The sequence below is a fragment of the Melospiza georgiana genome, chromosome 10, assembly GCF_028018845.1.
Source record: "Melospiza georgiana isolate bMelGeo1 chromosome 10, bMelGeo1.pri, whole genome shotgun sequence".
Classification (NCBI taxonomy): domain Eukaryota; kingdom Metazoa; phylum Chordata; class Aves; order Passeriformes; family Passerellidae; genus Melospiza; species Melospiza georgiana.
In genome coordinates, this window is record NC_080439.1 from 24,480,925 (window position 1) to 24,504,227 (window position 23,303).

At 42.9% G+C, this 23,303-nt stretch overlaps 1 protein-coding gene across 2 annotated transcripts in view; it reads left to right on the forward strand.

Annotated features, from left to right (window-relative positions):
* Positions 1 to 20,854, forward strand: part of AMER3 (APC membrane recruitment protein 3) — a 42,046-nt gene extending 21,192 nt beyond the window's left edge. For both annotated transcript variants that reach the window (XM_058031223.1, XM_058031222.1), the window contains exon 3: positions 15,289 to 20,854. The gene's annotated coding sequence lies outside the window, so the exon portion shown is untranslated. The remainder of the gene's footprint in view (positions 1 to 15,288) is intronic.
* The last annotated feature ends 2,449 nt before the right edge of the window (positions 20,855 to 23,303 follow it).

Genomic DNA, 23,303 nt, shown 5'->3' on the forward strand with positions numbered 1-23,303 from the left:
TCATCAGACTCAACCTCTTCATGATCTTGTGCTACGCCCTGCTTCTACCTAATTTTCAGCTTTCTTAGCCCTGGCTCCTTTCTGCAGGGAGGGGAAGAGATGCAGACCTTTCCTGCCCCCAGGATAGAGGCTGCAGAGAGAACAGTTTGTTATCCACCTCCCTCTGTCTTCGTTTTTTGTTTGGACACCAAGCCACAAGACTTCAGGAAGGTCTCCCAAGAAGGGACTTACAGATCATGCATCTGCTCTCCTCTTTCCTGTGTCTCTGCCTTGAAGCAAGAGAATGTCTCACCTTCAACATGACCAGAGGCATTGTTGTCTCAATCCTGATTTTATTTATTCAGGAAATCTATAGAAAGTGTTCTGTTACCGAATGCGAATGTCATATGGCAGTCATCCACAGCACAGGGATCAATAAACTTCCCCTAGCAGCAATTTATCACTCAGTGTATCACACAGCAATCCTCTGGGTGCTATAACTGAAGGCACAAAAGTTTAAAGTGAGCACAATACAGTGAGGAATAATGGCCCAGTACCAACCACTTCAGAGGTGAAAAAATCCCACATGAAGGCAGCCTTCTCTAGCACCCCGGAAGAAAAACTTCAACTCAGTTAAGATTTAACTATTGATAAAATAAGTGACACACATACTGAAACCCTTGTTTTACTGTGCTTTCTGAGAGGGGATTCGTGACATTTTAGAGGAACTAGTTATTTAGTCTACAGTAACATAAATATCCAAAGCAGAATAATCAACTGAAAAATCTACTAAGTTATTGACACACAGAATATTTGTGTTTTTGAGGTACACCTGAAAAATCCATCTCTGTGAGAATTAAAAAATTCATCCAAAACACCAGAAAAGTTCATCCCTGTAACTTTAATTCTTTTCTTCACATTTCCACTTGTGCAGTTCCAATATTAGAGCATAGAAAAAATAATGGGTAAAATCCCATTATTAGAACAATTTGCCAATATTTCAGGAGTTCTTTCAAATTTCCCTTTCATTAATTGGCTGAACCAGTATTTGCCCAAGTTTAACTGAGAAGTAGAGGTTTGACCATTGGGTTTTTATTAGGCAGTGGTGCTATTTCTGATTCTTTAGAAAAACTCAGTTCTGCTTTCCTGTGACCACTGTTTGATCTCCCTTCTTGAAACTTTGAACATTTAAAATTGTATTAGTGATAAGCTAATCTCCCTTCTACTGAACCTTGCTGAAGATCAACCCGATGTTAGGGAAAAGCATAAACCAATCAATGCTGGCTAACAACAGATCTGATTTTGCCTAAAGCTCAGGGTTTTCTTCAAACCCATCTTCTCAAGATGGGAAGGGGTCAGTGGTGGGACTGATTTCTGGTTTGCACTCCACTGTCAAATACTTCTAATGTGGCAGCTCTGAATCAGTTTATAACTTGGCATTATTTCTTAACTGCATTTCTGTGAACAGAAATACCTAAGTACACTGTGTGTAGTCCTTCACTGATTCTCAAAGTCCTGTGTGTTTCATGCCATGGGAACTAACCAAAAGCAAAATCTTTGTGTTTTTATCACAGTTCCAAGTTTGGAAAACATCTATCATATCAATGAGGTTTGCTTCAAAGAATAGCAAAGCATGAAGGCTCAATTTGTAGAAAAAAATCAAAACCAAACAACCAGAAATGACAAGATTCTGGAATTTCTTCCTAGTAATTCACAAGGCTGAACTCACGCATTCCATAATTCAAGAATACTTCTGAGTAATTCTGTTCTCATGAAGGAGAGGGGAAGAGAGAGTCAGTTATGATCAGACAGATATGATGGACAGACACAGACTCCTGTCAGGGAGTTGTGGAGAGCAAGGTGGTCCCCCTGCACCTCCTTTTCTCCTGGCTGAGCCCCCTCAGCCACTCCTTATCAGACTTGTGCTCCAGCCCCTTCACCAGCTCTGTTCCCTTCTCTGGACTCATTCCAGCCCCTCAATGTCTTTCTCATTGTGAGAGGCCCAAAGCTGAACCCAGGACTGGAGGTGCCTTGGCAGTGCCCAGCACAGGGGGACAATCACTGCTGCCTATTTCTGACATATGGAGGAATTGCAGTAAGTTACTACTGGTGGAACTGAGGTGTCATATGATATCACCTTCCCTTCTTCTCCAAGTTTTTTTAGTAATTTTAGCCATAAAATATAGAAAACTTACTCCTGCTTACTGTGTCCTTTTAACCTCTTAAGTGGCATTTCTGAAGAGGATGCAAATGGAAACTTGAAATAGACACAGGATTGAGTGATGATGTCTAAGTAGCCACTTTTCATCTTTTAAATAAACCAGGATGGTTGCTTACCGCACAGATCGGCTTTTACACTGTAGGGACCTTTTAGCTGATTCATCTGCAGGAGTACAAATGCTTACTAAACACAAATTGTAGCTGTGGAAGTACTCTGCTTTATCAAGTAGACTTCCCTTCCCCAGAAGGTCAGGAGCAAGAAGAATGCCAGATTCAGCTGGTTGTATTGCAACTGGGCACCCTTGGACCTAATTCCCAGATAGTGCAACCCATTCTATATTCACATCATTTAATGGACATGCAAGTTTACAATACAACGTGTCCTAATTTTTGGACATGGGGGGAAGGGCTACAAAACAGCCTGTGCTGGGTTATGACATGAAAACGGGTCAGTGATTCAATATTTTCTTACAAAGCACTGGGTGAGCAACATTAACTGGCAGTAAAGGTGATAGTAAGTGACAGGACAGATTCTTAGGGTTGATTAAGGACCATAAATCCCCTGGATCCTCTCTTCAAAGACTGTCAGTGTGGCAAGGGAATACTTGGGTGGCTAGGAAAAAGCATTCAACAGTATAATCAAAATCTGGCAACATCTCTGTCACACATTCATATTGGCCAATTTCCACTGGGCACAGCGACTCTATAGGGTCTGAAACAAGAGAGCACAGAGAAGCCTACACTGATGACTGAAAAGAGGAATGCAAAGATGACACAGAAATACTGTCTTCTACATTCAGTGCAGTGCTGGGCATAGTTCAAATGCTACTGAAGAAAACTCAGCTGCACTTGTGCTCCTATCTTTTCATTTCCCTGGGGGCTGAGACGGCTTTCAGAGCAGAACCAGTAACTCCAGTAGCACCTTGCATGTTCTTCATCTTTGTCCAAGCAGTTCTGCCTGGATCCAAGACCTGTTGCTCCAATACCAGAATGCTGGTAATAACTGTTCACAAAAAGACCTGCCAGACTTCCCACAGAAATGGTGTGTTTAACATTTAGCATTAGGAGAAAGTTTTGGTGTCCCAAGAGGAGTATATTAAACCACACAAGGGTTTGCAGAGTAACTTACCTAAAATGAGGTTTTCACCTGGCAGAAAAGCCAAGGATGGCTTAAGTTCTGTGGCACTCAGGACAACCAGAGTGTGAAGGAGGCATTCATTTCTCTTCAAGAGGAAGGGAAATGAGCTCGTCTCTCTGCACAAAATCTGCCCTACTGTTCACAGCCCTTGTGACCTGTTGTGCCCCATCATTGGCAATGCAAACAATTAAATCTGGTAGGAACCTAGAGGTTACAAACCTCAAAGGAGGTAATTTGGGCATTTGCACTTTGCCTACCCAGGGGTGTTTACCAAGGCACATCCTACATGACTCGCTGCTTTTTCTTCTTGTTTTTTTTTCCTATAAGAGGCTGCTATTGCATAAAACCCACAAAGCCATACAGGCAGTTCTAAATAACAGCATCATAAAACTTACAGAACTTACTACAGCCCAGGACAATTGCTGTATTTATTTAGTCATGAACACTGCTAAACATAGCACAGGAAGAGTTCCTTTTCCCTCCCCCCCACCCCACGCATGGCTGAAAGCTGCACTTGTCAGATTCACAGCCTCACAGTTAAAAAAAGAAGTTAACTTCCAAAATTAAATCACCTCCTTCAGCAATGTGAAGAGAGTCACTTATACTAGTTAAGGTGTAATTTATATGCATCTCTCTCGTTATGTGTATGATATATACTAAACATAAAAGCAAGTTTTGAAAATAAATCTTTTTAATACATACTAAAAGTAAGAAATTCCTAGAATTTTTGCCTTTTATCCTGTCAGAGGCGACTGAGTTTCTTTAATAATGAAAAACCTGATCTGTTGCTGGAGTTTGACTAACAATGCCCAAAAATGGCAAAATACAAGCCAATACTTTAGAATTCTGCAAAATTGTCTTTTAAGAAACACCCTACCAAAATGGATCCATGCTAAACTGCAAGCTTAAAGCACTCAAAGACTTTACACCCTCAGTGCTTTTTCTTATAGACCTTATCAGACCATGAAGACTAAAATTTACAGTCTTGTGTGGCTAAATTTAGCTTTTAAAAGCAGATCCAAGATGCTGACTCAGCTTATATATTTCAGCTCTACTTATTCCATTGGGTCAGACTATCAGGCCATAAAACAGGGAAATTCTTAATTACATGAATAAAAGAAATGGAGGAATATTCAAAACCATCGTGCTATTGAGCTAATTGGAGGCAACAAGGAAGGCATTAAGTACATCAGTTCATCAATAATGGAATATGGAGACTTTCAGCACTAAGTAGGTCAGTGGTACATACTTCTGCTTTACCCTGGAATAGTCACTCAGCAGCCTACTCACAGTGAACTCCCACTGCCTTCCTTCTCTTCTTACCAGACAATCTTCAGCATGACAAAATTCACCAAATCCTCCCACCCCTGCAGAGCGCTCATGATCTGGAAATGTGTGGGGATTGGAGCTGGATGTTGAGGCTGTCATCCAGGGAGGTGCATTGAGAGGTGCATTGTTCATTCTCTGTCAGCTAGGGGTTTGTAAGGAAACTGCCCTGTGTGCCTGCTAACAGATATAATTCCACATAAATCCACTCCTGACTTCTGTATTTAATGGAATGGCTCCCATCAACAGATGTTGCAGAGACTGTCACAAGGCCATGGGATTTTTCAGAGACTTGAGTGGGTTCTAAATCAGTGCCTAAACCATAACATGACTAAACCATAATATTTGTGGTACTTGTATGAAGCAATACTCATGGCTGTTACTTTTGATTCTTTGGCTAATAAAATACCAGCAGAAGAATGGAGATGCATTATTTTGAAAGTTCTACTTTTCCTTAGAAGCTGTCATAAATTATTTTTCATTATTTCAGTTAAAGGAAATTTGCTCTTTCTTCCTCTTTTTCAAATTGCTGCCACAGGGATGTAAGTAGAAAACTGCCCAGCCAGCCTACCTGGTACTTGCTGAGTCTGTGCTGAAATGATTTCAAAGCTGACAGAAGAGGAGCTGTCCAGTTCAAAGCCAACATCATTCAGCCCTGCAGGACGGTAGCACAAGTGGAAACGGAGCAGTAACTGTCTATTCCAAATTGTAGCAACCACAACATCTAATAGCTCCTTGTAGGAATTGTCTGATTAAGAAATCTGCAGCAGAATCCTGCTGGCCACAGCAATAAGCAGCCAGGAGAGCCAAGGGCTGTGTAGAAAGCCAACCAGATTACTGATCCCTGAAAAGATTTAATGGGCAGTATTTTTACTGTCACCAAACTAAATAGGAAAGACAAAACAAAACAAAGTTATTATTTTTCTGGGACTACATAGATGGTGACAGCTCAGGGTGGCATACCACATATAGGATAACTGAGGGATTCAATAACATCATAATTCTAAAGAGTAGGTATTAGTCAGTCTGGCAATTTCAACTGTTAAATAACACTTCTTATTTGGGTTAGCATGGTCACCAGCTAATACAGGGCACTTTAGTTGTTCTCTATTCATAAGTTTCACTGAGAGTATCATAAAAAAGTCTATTCCTATCTCCTAAACTCTACAAAACATTCCTTATTACTTCTGTTAAATGAAAACATTTATTTGAAAATGCATCTAAAATTAATAAATATTCTAGAACACAAAATTTTTAAGTCCAGTGTATTTGCCACCCCAGGGTGCTTTTCATTTGTTCTCCTCACTCTTCTTAACTGAACAAGTAATTTATGTAAGTAATGAAAATAATCCTATTGAGCAGCTTTTAATCTATTATTCAATAGCTAAAAGGAAACTAAAAGTCACCCCTTCTATCAATAATTCAGCCTCAGTGCTAATGCAGCCATTCAGCTGCCCCCCTCACAAGGGCCTCATGCATTTTTAATGTGTTGGCTCTTTGTTAGGAGGTCAAAGATGTGACTTGCGGTTAGAAACACAGTTACCAGGTGAGGGAGGGTCAACTGAAGAAAATATTCCTACTGCAAGTGAAACAAATTGAACTGGCACGAGCTTAAAGGAAAACTGCACAGTAGGGTCCTCAGTTCCTGACTTTGCTGATTACCAGAAAGATAAAGCCCAGCTGCCGAGGCTGCCCTGGCTGATAAGAGCTGGGGCCTCTCAGCAGTGCCAGTGGAGCTGAACAAGCTTCAGCCAGCCTGGTCTGATGGGGTCACAAAGGATGTGCCCCAGTTCAGCCTCTGCTCAGGTACTGTTTGTCTCCCTACCTGGATCCAAATGCACCTGCTGGGACTGGCACTCACCCCAGAGCACCACAGACAGAGGTCAAGGGTCTGATGACAGAACTATTTCCCTCAGAGCCAAATTTTTACCAGTTTGGATGGTGCTATAATTTAGATACCTGCCAAAAACATCAAACCTGGGCTGCCAGAACCAGATCTCACCATCTAATGAATCCATGTGGTGGTGTTCACAGGGGTCTTAGGATGAGGGAAGAGACGAGGATCTGACTCCATGTTTCAGACGGCTTGATTTATTATTTTATGATGTATATTACATTAAAACTATACTAAAAGAATAGAAGAAAGGATTGTGTCTCGGACAGAGAGTCTGAGCCAGCCGACTGTGATTGGCCATTAATTAGAAACAACCACATGAGACCAATCCCAGATGCACCTGTTGCATTCCACAGCAGCAGATAACCATTGTTTACGTTTTGTTCCTGAGGCCTCCCAGCTTCTCAGGAGGAAAAATCCTAAGGAGAGGATTTTTCATAAAATGTGTCTGTGACATCTCCACCTGATCTCTTTAGCTTTATTTCCACTGAGGCATTTTTGGAGAATTGCTTCTTAAACATCACAACAGTTTTGAAAGCCCTGGGGCACGGATGGCTTCCTTGGTCTACCTTTCTTGCCATGTGTGAATTGAGCACCTGCAAGAATAAGAACTTAGCAAGGCTTTTTTGTCTGCTAACAAATGCCTCTGAGAGTGTAATTTTCTCTAATAGTATGGTTGCCTTCTTTGGAAAAGATTAGCATGTCAAGAAGCCTCTTCAGGAGGATTCCTCCAATCTGAGCACAGGCAGGCACCATCTCCTCTCAAGTTTAGAAAACTCCTGAACTGATAATACAGAGATAGAGCATTTAGACCTCTCCCAAGAAGAAGTGCATGTGACCCTGGCACCAAGCAGCTGCTGGTATCTTTGCAGGCCTTCCCATTCTGTCAGACTGAAGGGTTCTGGTAGAAACTCAACCCAGCTCATGTGTTTCTGGAATAAAGTATTCCTTCCCCAGTATGACAGGCTGTCCCAACCAATGTTACTTCTCTGCTAAAGGGTCAACAAGTCAGCTGATCTTCTGTACTGGGAATAGTTCCATTTTATTTTTACATCTTTAGGTTTAAACTCTGCATGACCCGGCATGTTTTAGGGCAGAAAAAGTAAAGGATTTGCCTTATTTCATCATGGCTCAAAATGAAGCCAATAAATTTTTATGTAATATTTGGCAATTTCTCTCTAGCTCTATTTATTGCTGTCCAGCCTTCCTCAGCAAGAGGAAGTGATATTAATTTGTTACCGAGAGTGGAAGCATTCATTTTACATCTGGAATTGTTCCAGATGGAAAATAAATCTTGTTCCCTTGTGTGTCACATCACTGCTTCATGTAGATTTCCATTCCAGTGGAGCTTAGCAAAAACTTATACAACCTAATGGTTGTTTACAACTAGAACACACAATTAGCCTTATAAATACATTAAGAGGTAAAAATGAGGAGGATTTTGTAAGCTCTAGCACCAAGTTGACCATAGAAAACCTTCAGGCAAAAAAAAAAAAAAAAAGTCAATTGCAATTTCAGTTCTGCAGGAAAAAGAATAAAGATCATGTAACCATTTCTGTTGCTGCCATGACCACATATTCCAGACCTGAATGTCTGATTTCCTACCCTTTACTCTCCTCCTCACGTGTTAAATGCTGTAAAAATCAGGATCAAGTTCTGGGGCTGTACTCCAAAGGCTAGAAATGATGTCTAGAAATGACAATACAAAAAAAACACCCACAAATAGATACAGACAGATGGAACAGTACAAGAAAAATGAGAGCACCCTTTGGACCTTTAGAATTTGAAGTGTCATCAAGGTTTTCATACCTTTAGGAATGGACTTCCAAACACAAAAAGCCCTGTGGAACACAACATTACATTTCTTCATTGGAAGAATAACAAGGAGAGAGGGCAGACTCTAATTGTTGAATAATCATAAACAGCAATCAGTATTTAAGTAGACTAGGATACAACTGACAGGCTGAGATTGGCCCTCAGATGCTTTGGAAGGGGTGTCAACAACCAAATCATGGCTTTTACAGAGTAAGATAAATGAGGGAAAATACACAAAGCAACATGTGTCTGGGTTTGCATAATCAGACAGAAAAACACTGATTTCAAATGACAGTATTCTGAGGAGATGTGAACAGGCAAGACTGTGCTTATCAAGGCCAGAGGAAAGGCAAATTTTGATACCTTAGAAGTAATATAAACAGAACATGAGCTGCAGCCTTAGACATATGGATAAAAGGATTTTATGCACAGAATGAAACAGATGCAGACACAGCCTGCATATGAGAACCAACAGGGAATTTTGAGTCAAAGAGCAGTGCAGTGACTTGCAAGATAGTGGGCTGTACCAGCAAAAGAAAAAGAGCTGGCTCAGAACAATTAATTACAAACATACTTAGAGCAGTTTGCTACTTAGTCTTGGTTGCTGGGAGCTTGTTTGCTGACCCTAACTTTAGGCAGTCAGCAAACACACCATAGATGTGAAACACAGAGATGACATAGGGTTCATTACAAACCAGACTGGCTGTGCCCTGCAGACACAGCCAGCTTGTACTTGGCAATCAATGAGCCAGATGCAATTGGAACACTGCTAACTGCCTGTAAATGATGCATTTTTTAAAAATCTGAGCCATTTGAGAGGCTGTATTGCATTCATTACCATTTCAATCAACAGCAGCACAATGCAGCCCTGACGAGATTTAAATGACTATCCAATATAAATAATCTGAAAGGCTCTTGATAGCTGGGGCAGAGATTATTTACAGATTATTTCATTATAGGCTTCCTATTTGGCTGAGATTTTGCACATGTGAACTTGTCCCATGCTTCAGCCTTAGCTGGGTAGGCAGCTCTTTCAGTGAGAGAGATAAGAAAAGAAATAAGGTTGAGGAAGGCGTAATGGAGGCATGGAAAATTGATTTTCAGACTGTGACCTTGACTCAGAGGTTGAACATGAGCTGTGAAGCAGACAATGAGGACAGGAACAAGCTGCAGACAGCAGAACAGCAAACTTTGCTTGGAATTAGAGATTCTGAGGCCTGTCCCTGCCCCCATAAGCAAGTGCAGTAAGCATGTAATGATATTTTAACTTGCAGGAATCATAATTATGAAAGCACAACAGAGCTCACACACTGTTTCTCTCAGAGACAGCATTTCAGAAGGATGTTATCCAAGCCACTTGAGATGAAGAAAAAAATGAAGAGAAATTTCTATACAATGCACCAGTTATTTTATCACATCCTGATGATTTCATTTGTTCACATGCCCGTAACATATTTAATAGAGCTAATTTTCTGCTCTGAAATTTTTTATGATGGGTCTGAAGTAATACAAACTTTTACAGAAAGAATGAAATCCTGAGGGAGGAGAACACTGGTTTCTGGCAAACCACATGTGATATAGTTAAGAAAAGCAGAGAAAAGTGGCTAGAGTGGTTTAAAATTTGCAGTTTGTCACCGAGTGTGGGGTCAGGCACAAACTGTTCAGAACTAGAGAACAACCAAGGACCACGTTACTATTACAGGGCTGTTTCTCCAGCAAGAAGCAGTTAAAGGGACTCTGTCTTTATTTTCTTTTTGTGCCTTTTCTATTGTGTACTCAGGGAAAGAAGGAATTAGCAAGTCAGGCTAGGTCCTCACTCAGAATGCTCTGTCAGCACAGGATCATGTATTATACTATTATGCAGTATATTATGCTGGCACAGCATTTCAAAGCACATGCAGCTTATAACAGCAAAAAAAGGTTTTTACAGTATAACATCTTGATTACCTGGGAGTGACAAGTTGGTTTTTATGCACAAGTGACTTCTGGCAACATAACTATTTGTCAGGTCACACCCCAGGTGCTGATCTGTGCATAACTCTGCCATCACAGAATCTGTAGAACAGTCCTGGCCTTTGAGCCGTGGGGGAAACTCTACCCTACCTAGAAAACACTGCTTGGGCTTCTTAAGACCTCTGGAGTGGCATATAGAGGTTGGAAGAGAACAGAGAACATGAAATAGATTTTTTCTAAAGCTCATTCTGACACAGATTGAGAATCTGAGTTCCACAAGCAAACAAAACTGCACAGTGTGCAGAGATATATTATCACAGCATTAAGGTCCTCTGTCCCTTACACAGAGATCCTGAGCTCGCAGAGCACCAGCACAGCTGCAATATTTCTATGTGAGTGGTTGGTCTTCAACAGGATTGAAATGCAACCCAGTAGGTATGGGGAATTTCCTACAAAATAGAAATTTTTCTGAATAAATATTTCTGAACAGGAATAACAGTACTTGTTTTTGTTAGTGTGCAGTAGTGTGCTCAAAGTGCCATTCTGAAATGGTATGTGCCCTGAAGCTGAAGTCACTGGAAAATAAAAACTCTCAATTTAAAAAAAATCCAGCCAATTCATGATTACAGTTTTTAAAACAATACTTTTTATGGAAAGAGAGTTTTTGCATATCTCAACAGCACACCATTAAGATAGAATTTCTTCCTGCTCTGTGCATGCTGATTATGATCAATTCTGTTCTACTGTAAAATCTTCTAGGTAGTGAAGCATTTTTTCTGTTTTCCTGGAAGCATATTTTATTGTTTCAGTAAAACTGAGTTTTCACAAATAATATTTAAGCTTTTGAAAGGCAGCATATTCCCCATCTGAAAATCATTCCATCATGAAATGCCCAGCTAACTGTCAATCTACACAACCAGCCAGGGCAATTGGCTCTGCATGATAGCAGAGCTATTAAATAACCTTGGCATCAAGGTTACAGCAGTTCAATGGCCAGGCTAGACAAAGAATGCTTCGGGGCATTCCCACATGGTAGAGGCAGCTCTTGCAAAGGGCCTGCCTCAGTTTCCCATTCCCAGTGTCTACTAAGTTAATCAGCTTTTGTTTTTTAGGGAGGGAGGTGATGGTGGGGCAGAGGTGGGGGGAATACAGATGAAATCTGTATTAATCTCTTGACTGATATTGTTAGAAAACTTCCAGTTCAGACTTCTTGACTTAGAATCAGCTTCTCCTGTTTCTCTTCAACTGCAATCAGCAGGTTTTCTCCAGCTTGGAGAGTCCATATTAGTCCCATCTTCCATCTATGTTCAATTTCACTCATCCAATCACTCTTGATTCTCAGGCTGACATAACAGACATATCTTTGTCCCAGATGAGAGAAAGAGAAATCTTACAATGCAAGATTCTGCATCCCAAGCCCTTAGGGGGACAGTGGCCCTACATTTTAGCTTGCTCTTGATGGTAATAATTCCCAAGACACTCTTCTCTCTAGCAAAGGCTACATCAAATATTTTTAAACTGATTTCCTTAGGCACACAAGAAATTGATCTTGAAAAACATCCCTTCTGGCCTTAAAGGCCCAGTGTTCAAAGTCTGTACAACGAGGCTTATACATTCAACTGATAAAAGTCACACCAGAAAAAAAGAGAAAAAACATCAAACATGATTGTAGGAGGAAGGAACTGAGCATTGGAACATCACATCACATCACACATCACAAACAGTTTTAATTTGCAGGTAGAGTGGAGATGTCATGAAAACATCATAAAAGGGGAGCAGCTCAGGAACAGAGTCATTTAATAATGCCAGTAAGGACTGAGCTGATACTCACTCAAACTCTAGGGAACTGAAGATGGAATGACTGTGCTGCTGCCTAGGAAGTACTAAAAAGTCAGGCATTCTGGGGACTTAGCAGGGATGATAATATAGGAACTTACAGGCTGCAATTTCCAGACACACAGTCAGGACCTGAAAATTCAGCCACCGGAGCTTCCCATGCCCCTGCTGCAGCCCTCTCCCTCTCCCTCTCCCTCTCCCTCTCCCTCTCCCTCTCCCTCTCCCTCTCCCTCTCCCTCTCCCTCTCCCTCTCCCTCTCCCTCTCCCTCTCCCTCTCCCTCTCCTCTCCTCTCCTCTCCTCTCCTCTCCTCTCCTCTCCTCTCCTCTCCTCTCCTCTCCTCCCTACTGCTGTTGTGCTGTGCCACCTCGTGCCCAGCAGCTGACACTGCTGCAGGGACCGGGACCCCTGCGCATCATTAAAGTCCTTCCTGTTGGGCTTTGTGGGACCAGAGCAATGCTCACCCGTGCCCTCTGACACAGCTGTAAACAGGGCACTTGAACATGGAACCTGCACTGTCAAATCCTTTCTGTATTCCTGTGAAGGCCGAGATGCTCACAGATGTTTTCAGTCTTACAGTGATTACAGGCAGAGTTTTGAGTTCATTGCAATTCAGATTGTTAGGTAAGACCTGCATGGTGGACATTGTCCACAATTGCTGCCAGAGCCATTGCACTGTCTGTGTCCTTGTCCTCTGGGCTGTGTAGCATCATGTCCCAGGACTCAGAGCAGGGAACACACATTAAGAAATTCCCTGTCCTTTACCAACTTTGATGCTGACCTGTAGTATTTTGAATAACCACATGACTACCTTGTGTTTTTTACTTACCTCACTGTAAAATGGATCACACTTATTTATTTCACCAGAGTGACAGAGCTTTGGCATGATTTTTTACAGCAGATGGGGTTTTAGAGATCTGCAAACAACATTGCTTAACAAACTGGCAGAAACACCTTTCTGATGACAGGGCACACGCTGGGAGCTTTGCAGGGTACGTTCAACAGAAGGAAGCACAGCAATCCAAACAGCTTTGGAGGTCTTTGCATTTAGCAGATTTTTGTTACATTTGTCCAGACATATTAATATTCCTTGATTTTTTCAGGGACTGCTGACATTCAGGTTACATGGGGACTTTCAGGTGCCAAACCCCTCACTTTAGGCAAGCATCCTGAATGACTTGGGCATGGTGAAGAAACTCTTCCTCTAAGCAAAAAATTGCAGAAATTGTACAACCTGGGAGACATTGTACAGCTTAGGAGTCAACTTGACAAACTCCTCACTGCAGTCGACCTGGCCTCACCAATCCTGTCACGGGAAGCCCAATCACAAAATGCATCTATGATATGAAAATGCGGCAGCTCGGACCCGGCAGCCCGAGGCTGCTCCAGCAGAGAGCCGCAGAGAGGAGCCGTGCCCGGGGGATGGAGCCGGGGCTCAGCCGCGAGGGGTCAGTGCTCCCCCGGCCGCGCTGTGCTTGGGCTCCGCAGGGAAAGCCCGCTCAGCACCAACAGTGCCGGAGGGGAAACTGCCCCATCGGTGCGTACTAACCCGTGCAAAAACAGCCTCCGGATCAAGGAAAACAACCTGCAGCAAGCTTATGACTATCACGAATTCCTGTGCTGGCCTGCCAAATAGCGGCGCAGTATTTGTGTTTGGGATTCTCAGAGGATTAGGCCGCCTCCCAGCTTGGGAAGCGTGCCTGGCTCAGCAGAGCAGGCGGGAATGCTGCTGTTCCCAGCGCTGCGACACGGGCACAAACCGGGGAGTCATCTCTGCTGCTGCCTAGGGACACTGACAAAATGAGGGTGTACAAGGGGCACTGACAAAACGATGGTGTACAGGAGACCATAAGCACCAGTTCCTTAGTAAGCATAACCCCTTGAGTACTGAAGTAGTATAAAGACGTCTTATATTTCCAGTTACGTGAAATATAAAGATAGTAAGGGGACAATAACTGTTTTTTACTGAAGTGAGCCACCTCTCAGCACATTTCAAATTTTTTTCTGGTTTCTGGGGTGACTTTATCAGTTGAATTTCTAACCCTATTTTACATGCTTTAGAGCTTGCACTGAGAATTGGGTAAGAGCGAGCTCCCCCTGACACAGAGATGGATTTGGTGACCAAGATCCCCCCTGTACATCAGTCAGGCTGCCCAGTCACTGCTCTGGAGCCTGGTCCCCACAATGGGCAGAGGTGGCAGCTGGCACAAGGGAATCAGGAGTGCAGCAAGAGCCATACTCTGAATTGCATCCATGAGAGCCAGTTAGTCCCAATACACCAGAGAGGTCTGTCTCAGCTGATCTGATAATATTTTATAGGCAGGTGCTTAACAAGAACCATCCAGGGGAGGAGTAGGCATGTTCTTCCCTCTACTGCCTCATTCAACCCAGACTTCTTTACATTAGTGCCTTCCAACCCATGAAGAGAAACATTTAGATGAGCTTGAGAAAAGACTCTGCCTGCAAGAGGACACAAATGACACCAGAAGAAACAGATGTTTACCACAACAAAGAGATTGATCTGTTTTTATGTACTTGCTCTGTTTTAGAGCCTCTGCTGCCTGAGACAGCAACAGAGATGTCACAGGAAAGGAGCAGGACAAAAACAAAGAAAGGGAAAGCTGAGGGGTCTGGGCTGGGTAGAGGGGCAATGGGAAAGCTGCAGTTGGTAGGAGAATATGAATGCAAAAACAGAACTGATTGTAGCTTTCCATTTTTGGTTCTTTAAGTGAGATTCCTCTGCAAAAAGACTGGGAAACCATTGCACTGCATCACTGGAAAAAATAATGAAAACTATAACCACATTTTTAGAAATAGTGAGGGCTTTGGGGGTTGCTTTACTTATCTCATGAAAATTCAGAAGCCTAATGACAAAACTCCTGTTAAAGAAACACTTGCAAGAAGCTGCAGATGGCATATGGCACACAGTTGAGAAGTTACTCTAGACTAGTTTGTCTAAACAAGAGGAAATTCTTATGTCATAGCTAATCTGACCCTGGTTGCATTCTGGTGGTAGTTAGTTTTTATTTCTGGTTTTAGTTATTTTCCTTCATTCACTCCTCAATATATTTTAAATAAAAACCTGAAACAAATATGCAAACATTTAAGATGTTTTTGCTTATATTGCAGGTGCAACACTGAAGAATCTGTTTGTAGATATGGATGTACCCCCAACACAGCATAGCATGGCAGTTCCATGATGCTATACCAAGACCAAAATCAACAAGGATTTCTCTCTGGAGATCTCACCAGAAATGTTGCAGCAGAAAATCATGCCAGTCTGTTAGAATGACAGGCACAGTTCGGAGTTCTGGACAACCTCACACCCCTGAGGCCATATTTGCAGATGGCTGGTAACTAATACTCTTTTTTAAAAACAAAACCAAACCCAAGTTCAGTAGGATTTTGAAAAAATTCATGCCATGATAAGGTTTAAGAAAAAGTGATAGCATATTTCTGTCATATCATGCCACACAGCAATTGAAAATATCACTATATTTTTAAAATACAGGTATGTGCAGAATAAGCTTTCATTTGGGAAGTTATTCTGAAGAGGTAAAATAGTTTTCTCTTGTACTAATTTTTCTTTAATTTAGAGAAAAGCTTTATATATTTTATGGCAACCAAGCCACAAGGTTCTAGACTGCAGATTACACTGGTATGGCAAGATACTGCCTAGGAAAAGGTATTTTTTAAACAAACAAAAATATCAGGAAGCAAAACATAGTACGCCCTCTATTGTTCAAAAATATGTGTTTTTCATAGCAGAAATGGTGAGTTGAATAATGAATTATATGTAAAAATCACCATCAAAAAGAGAAATTGATTGCATTTTAAATGAAGAAAAACACGTTTCTAATATCCATGATAACAGCTGCACTTAACCTTACATGAAGTGTTTATTTTCTAGTTGAAAAATTGTTCTCAAAGTACAAAATATGCTATTAATCCAGTTTTCATTTTTTTTGTGGCATTCTTGGAGGTAATTTAACATCATTTTCATACCCCAGTTCCAACCTGATCTTGGCTGTCTCATATTTTGAGAATAAATTGAAAAAAACCCCTATGATTTGTAGATGAACCTGATGATTAAATGGTCCCCTGTGGCCATGGTGTGTTCATAGAGATCTTTACAGCCTCCTTGTTAGTATCCTGCCTTGGACAGTGTTTAGGGGCAGTACCTTTGCCCTGAGATTTGCTGTCATGGGGAAAAGTGAAAGAAGGACTTGAGGCTGGGAACTGCAGCAAGGGAAAACTACCTTAGATTAGATGTCTGAATTTTGATGTCAAAAGTTAATTTCTACCTTTGATCATTAATAATGTAAAGAATATATAACCCACAGTATTTAAGAGATGTCTGCATTTTGCAGAATCTGGGTTTTAAAACCCATGATATGGCAGAACTAAGAAGCTATAAAGTGAAATCACATCCCCTAGCTATGGAGCTTTCTCAGAATTACTTGACACTTACGAAGAGGAGAGCTTCCCTCTCCAACACTCCAAGACTGCCAGCACAAATCAACGTTGAGAATGCACTCATTTTACCACAAGAATCTCCTGAAAAGATTGATTAGAAGGGTCTAAGACCCTCTTTCATGGCACAACTATTTCTGAAGACTGCTTTGAAGTTGTCATTCAACCTACAAAAACCAAACACCAAGGAGTTTGTCATACAGACATTCTTCCCTAAAACAGTAAGTGACACATTAGAATTGAGCCAGCCAAATAATAATAAACATAGGGCTTAGTATTCCAGCAACAGACTGTTTGTACAAAAACTAGCTGTTCCTCACACAAGTGATTTCTTTTGTAATTACCACAGTAGCCTCCTTCAGCTCACCAACATCTCTTGTAATGAAGGACAAGAGGACCTTGAGGTCCAGAGGCAGAATTTCTTCTCCTTGCAGCACAGCTCTTCCCTGGATTTCAGGTTGAGTAACCGACTTCATGGAGGAAAACAAAGGCAACAGAAAGAAAAAGTCATCTTGCTCCCACACAGCAAAGGAGACAGTATTTCAGTAGAGACTATTATTTTTCCTACCCTACAGGAACAGAGCAACAAATGATTTGTCCAACTGTATTTACCTCCAGGTGTCTAGGTCCAGCATTGACATAAACAGCCTGTCCAGGTCCCTCTGGATAGCATCCCTTCCCTCCAGCAAGTTGATTGTTCATCATACCTTGGTGTTACTGGCAAACTTGCTGAAGTGTGCTTGGTCCCACTGCCCATGTTAAACAGGCTCAGTCCCAAAGCCAGCTGGAGAAATGTCACTTGTTTCTCTCCAATTGGACATCAAGCTGTTGACCACCACACTTTGAGTGTGACCATCCAGCTACTTCCTTACCTGTTGAAAGCGAAGGAAGTCGACCCATCCTAATTGATCAGCATCAACTCCGATTTTTTGATCAATTAGCCACTTTATATAACAGTGTTAATTAACTTCATGCATATTGCAAAATCCATGCTCATGATAGGTTACAGAGAAAACTCTAACCCCTCCTTTTGTTTTACAATACCTGTGGTTTGTTTATTGAAAACAGGACCAGTGTTCTCAGAGAGCCCAAGGACAGAGTGTTTGCCTGTTATGGGAAGACTGTCTGAGAATCTTATTGTTTATAAAGTGGTGCTTGAGAGAGCCTAATTATTTATAGAATCAAGCCTGGGAATTGCTTTACAACTACCTTTTACTTTTCCCTCAACTGTATGCCTTCATGTCCTCTTTCTTTAAGCCATGCTAGAACCAGACTCTCCACACTTACCCACTGAGGGGTCCTTCCACTTGCCAGTTAAAAGTCAGGGATGTCACGTGGGACAGTGTCAAATGCTCTGCACAGCTTCAGGTGTGACTTGCTCTCCCCTTGTCCACTCATGCTGTGACACCACCAAACTTCACAGAATCAATGAGTTGGAAGAGGCCTTCAAGATCATCGCGTCCAAACCAGCGCCAACAGCTCAACTCAGCCCTGGCACCCAGTGCCACATCCAGGCTTTGTTAAACACACCCAGGGATGGGGACTGCACCACGTCTCTGGGCAGAACATTCCAGAACTTCATCACTCTTTCCATGGAAAACTTTTGCCCAATATCCAACCTATATTTCCCTTTGTCAGGCATGATTTGCCCTCAGTGAAATCATGCTGGCTGTCCCAGTCACTTCCAATGTTTTCCACGTGCCTTAGCACAGTTTCCACAATGATCTGTGCCATGACCTTGCTGGGCACAGAGGTGAGGTTGACTGGTGTGTAGTTCTCTGGGTCTCCCTTTTTTCCCTTTTTAAGGATGGGTGTTATGTTTCCCCTTTTACAGTCGTTGGGAACTTCACTGGACTGCTGTGACTTCTCAAATATCATTGACAGTGGCTCATCCATTTCTTCCACTACTTCCCTTAGGACCTGCAAATGAACCCCATCAGATTCCATGGACCTTTACACCCTCAGGTGGGTTAGATGTCCTTGAACCTGATCTCCTCCTACAGTGCACAGCTCTTCATTTTTGCATCCTTACCTTCACCTTCTGTGACCCAGCCAGTGTGGCTGGAACCTGTTAGTGAAAACCAATGAAAAATAGTTGGAGTAACTCAGCCTTCTCTGCATCCTGAGTAACCAGGTCTAATGTTTCCTTCCAGACAGGGCTCATCATTTTCCTTATCTTTCTTTTATCACTGACATACCTATGGAAGCTTTCTTGGTGCCCTTGCTGTCCCTGACCAGATTTAATTCTATCAGGGCTTTAGCTTTCCTCACCTGATCCCTGTCTCTTGGACAGTGCTGGGGAGGACAATTTCTGTGTATTCCTACCAGACTACCTGTTATTTCTTCCATCCTCATTAACTTATCTTTTTGTGTTTGTTCAGGAGCTTCTTGTTCATCCATGCAGGCTTCCTGGCCTATTTACCTCATTTCCTCTTTTTAGGGATGCCTTGCTCCTGAGCTTGGAGGAGATGATCCTCGAGTATCAACCAGCTTTCTTGGACCCCTCTTCTCTCCAAGGCTTTACTTCATGGTATCCTACCCAGCAGATCCCTCCTTAAGAGGCCAAACTCTGCTTTCCAGAAGCCCAGGGTAGGGATCTTGCTGTGCAGCCTCCTCACAGTTGCACCCTGACACTCTAAGGTCCTGGGTTCAATCCCTGCTGCCAAAAGAACAACTGTGGATCTGCATTACACACCATGGAAAAATGCTTGTGGGTAGTCTGTTCTAGTTCTCCCTGTGGAGCATGGCTGCTGATGCAATGTTGGGGAAAGCTCAAAAATCTTTGGGGCTTAATCAATCTCCATTTAAAGAACCAAGAGAAAATTTCCCTCCTCGAGGTCATATTAAATAAAGTGTTTACTAAGATTGTCTGTACATGAGTTTAAAGGAGAATCTTTAAATTAAACTTGTTATTTCACCCAAGCAACATCTCTAACAAATGAACACAGGCTGGTGAAATTAATGAGAATTTTAAATATTCACTGCATGTAAGTTTCAATTTCTCATGCAGTATGTAGCTGTGAGAACAGCTTTCTTCAGCCTGCATTCAGCCTAACATGCTGTCATTCCTCTTTGGTGTTGGATGGATTTTTTTAGCTTTTCAATGGATGTAACAGAAAATTAAGATAAAATATGAAGACTTTGTCAGATTTTTGTGGGTACAAAACTTCAAAGCAGCTTGCATGAAACTGTTCACCTACTTCTTGCTTTTGCAAGACTGGAAGCAGTGACCAGTTATGTCCAGACAAAGATCAGAATAATAATTAAAAGAACAATACCTTTATGCTGAAGATAACCTCCAAAAAGAAAAAAAAGGGGTTTCCCCCTCCCCTTTTCTTATGGTTTATTAAAATGTAAAAAAAAATGTTCAGGAAGAATTATTTAAAATAAAACTATATTCTTCTGAAGACATCAGTTCTTGACATTCCTTCTTTTAATACAGAATTAATTGGAATTCCCAGCACTAAGACCAGGTACCTGAGTACCCTTAACAAACCCACATGTGCTGTGATGAGTAGAGAGAGCGCTCACCCCTTTAAAAAGCTGCAGTGCAAATAATCTCATACTAGTAAAAATGTCTGGAAAAAGTGTAGGAAGAAATACCAGACCCACCTGAATTGTCAGGTAAGTGCTCCTTCCAAAAGCAAAGTATTAAAATGGCAGTCAGGTATCCCAGTCAGATGTAAGGGATGGGAACTTGGGCACAAGCCCCAGAGCAATACTGTGCCTCACTCACAATATTCCATTGTTCTCAGTAAGCTGGAGCATTTGGGGCAGGATATTGGAAATGCTGACATTTTACAGCAAATGCACAGGACACACAATAAAGTTGCAGGTAAAATGAGGAATATTTAAGAGAGAACAAAGTTACATATTCTGACTTCTACTTAAGGAAAAGAATAAAACTTCTTGATTAACAATGTATATGCATGGTACATATATATATTATAATAATAAGTGTGTATACACACACTTAAAAAAAGAATTTGTGCAAACTTAAGTTCAAGAATAGGGAAGAAATCTCAAGCAGGTACCTTTTGAAAATCTGAGTAGCAGATTAATAAAATTTCAGTACAAACATGGTTTATTATGTAACTAAGATACATGCATTTATATGCTGTTTAACCTATTTTGTTAACTATTTTTCATATATGTCATATCTAATGTACATATGCTTTATGTATTATATTTTAGTTACCATACTCTACATTACATATTAAAGTCACTTGGATTCAATGTTGTTTGGTCTGTAATCAATATTACATTATTGCTGCATATGCCATTATTGAATTACTCTTTCCAACTCTAAAAATTATTTATTCAGAAAAAAACCCCCTACTACTGCTTATGAATAATTTATTTTCTTTAAATCCCCAGCCTATACCAAATGGATAAAGAGGCAAAATTCACTTCTCTAATTTTTCTCCTCTGTAGAGGACTGCCTTATCAGTCAATCAACACTGGCAGAATCAGAATATCAAGATCAAAATACTTAGTAGTCTTATCCTGATAGTCTTATATTGAATATTTAAATTGATTCAGTCATAAGCATCTGTCACTCAATTACAAGGACTTTTAAAGTCTCTTTAACAATTTGCTTAATGTTAGCATAGTTGTAACCCTGCATTAATGCTCGTAAGTAGAAAATTGCAGAAATGGAAGGAAGGAGCCAAATTTTTCCATGATGGAACACCAGTATAATGAAAGCTGGCACAATCTGAAACACAACAGCAGTCATGCAAGTGCAAGAAAGTACCAACACACATATTCCTACCAAGGATCCTTTAGAAGGTGCATTTGGAGTAATGAGGAGGGCAATAATAATGAAAATGAAAGGAACACGGCTCTGTTGATGATGTGTTAAGAAGGAGCATCTTGTTTAATACACATGGAGCAAAGAAAGCCATGCTGCTGTCATTGCAGAAATTGACAAAACACCACAAAACACCCACCAGGCGGTGTGCTAGGGATGTGTCAGATAACACCCACGGTGCTCCTCGGTACCTTCTGGCTGAGCCACAAGGGGGCTGGAGCGCTCACCCGACGCTGCAGAGCCCTGCTCAGCTCTGTGACACGTGTGACACCCACCCACGGAGCGCTCACCCGATCACACACAAACAGCGTCAGCCTCTGCCACACATCTCCTACAAACAAACAAACAAACAAACAGCCCCAGCTGTTTCCAGCTGAGCAGCTTGTGCTCCTGATCCCGGCTTCTATCACGGCACCCAGTAACGTGAAGCACACACCTGAACCTGTGTGCTTTGAACGCAGCAACTCTAGAGGCTCTGCCACGCTGTAGATAGAGAGCAAGGCTCACCCCTGACCACTCACCTGTCCACGAGGATGCTTCTCAAAGGCAGCCCCGGATCCTCGGGCCGCCAATGCCTGCCTTGAACCAAACTATCCAGGTTCGTTCCACCACGGGGATTTACCTACTCGGCACCTGAACCTGCCCATCCCTCATGGCACCTGTGCCCCCTGCCCCTCATGGAACCTGTGCACCCTTCCCCTCATGGAACCTGTGCCCCCTGCCCCTCACAGCACCTGTGTTCCCTGCCCCTCACAGCACCTGTGTTCCCTGCCCCTCATGGCACCTGTGCCCCCTGCCCGCCATGGAACCTGTGCCCCCTTCCCCTCATGGAACCTGTGCCCCCTGCCCCTCACAGCACCTGTGCCCCCTGCCCCTCACAGCACCTGTGTTCCCTGCCCCTCACGGCATCTGTGCCCCCTGCCCGTCATGGCACCTGTACCCCCTGGCCCTCACGGCACCTGTGTTCCCTTCCCCTCACGGCACCTGTGTTCCCTGCCCCTCACAGCACCTGTGTTCCCTGCCCCTCGCGGCACCTGTGTTCCCTGCCCCTCACGGCACCTGTGTTCCCTGCCCCTCACGGCACCTGTGCTCCCCCTGTCCCTCCTGACACCTGTGTTCCCTGCCCCTCACGGCACCTGTGCCCCCTGGCCCTCACGGCACTGGAGTTCTGTCTCCCTGCCCGTCATGGCACCTGTGCCCCCTGTCCCTCACGGCGCCTGTGTTCCCTGCCTCTCACGGCACCTGTGCCGCCTGCCCGTCCCTCATGGTACCTGTGCCCGCCCGCCCCTCACAGCACTCCTCAGTTGGATGCTGCTCACAGCTGCCTCCCCCATGCGGCCCCCAAATCACACATGAGGACTAAGCAGGAGGGATCGGTGTTCCTGGAGGAAGGGCTGGGAAGGAGCCTGAGGGTGCCGACCTTCTGCTCCCTCAAGAGCGGCGGGGTCGCCGCTGCAGCCGAGTGGGGCCATGTCCCACCTCCCTCAGCGCTCTGGGGAGGCAGCTCCCTGCAGTATTGTGGGGACACGACTCAGCTCTTCCCCTCCTGGAGGATAGGAAGGCTCTGAAGAAGGATCTGGATGTGCTCGATGGATAGGCTGAAATCAACAGCATGAGGTACAGGATGGCCAAGTGCCACACATTCCCACAACAGCCCCCTGCAGCACTACGGGCTGGGGACAGAGAGGCTGGAGAGTGGCCCAGAGGAAAAGGCCCTGAGGGTGCTGGTCAGTTGTGGCTGAATATGAGCCCAGGTGGCCAAGAAGGCCAGCGGCACCTGGCCTGTGTCAGCAGTGGTGTGGCCAGCAGGACCAGGGCTGCAATGAGGCCATACCTCATGCGCTGGTCCCATTCTGGG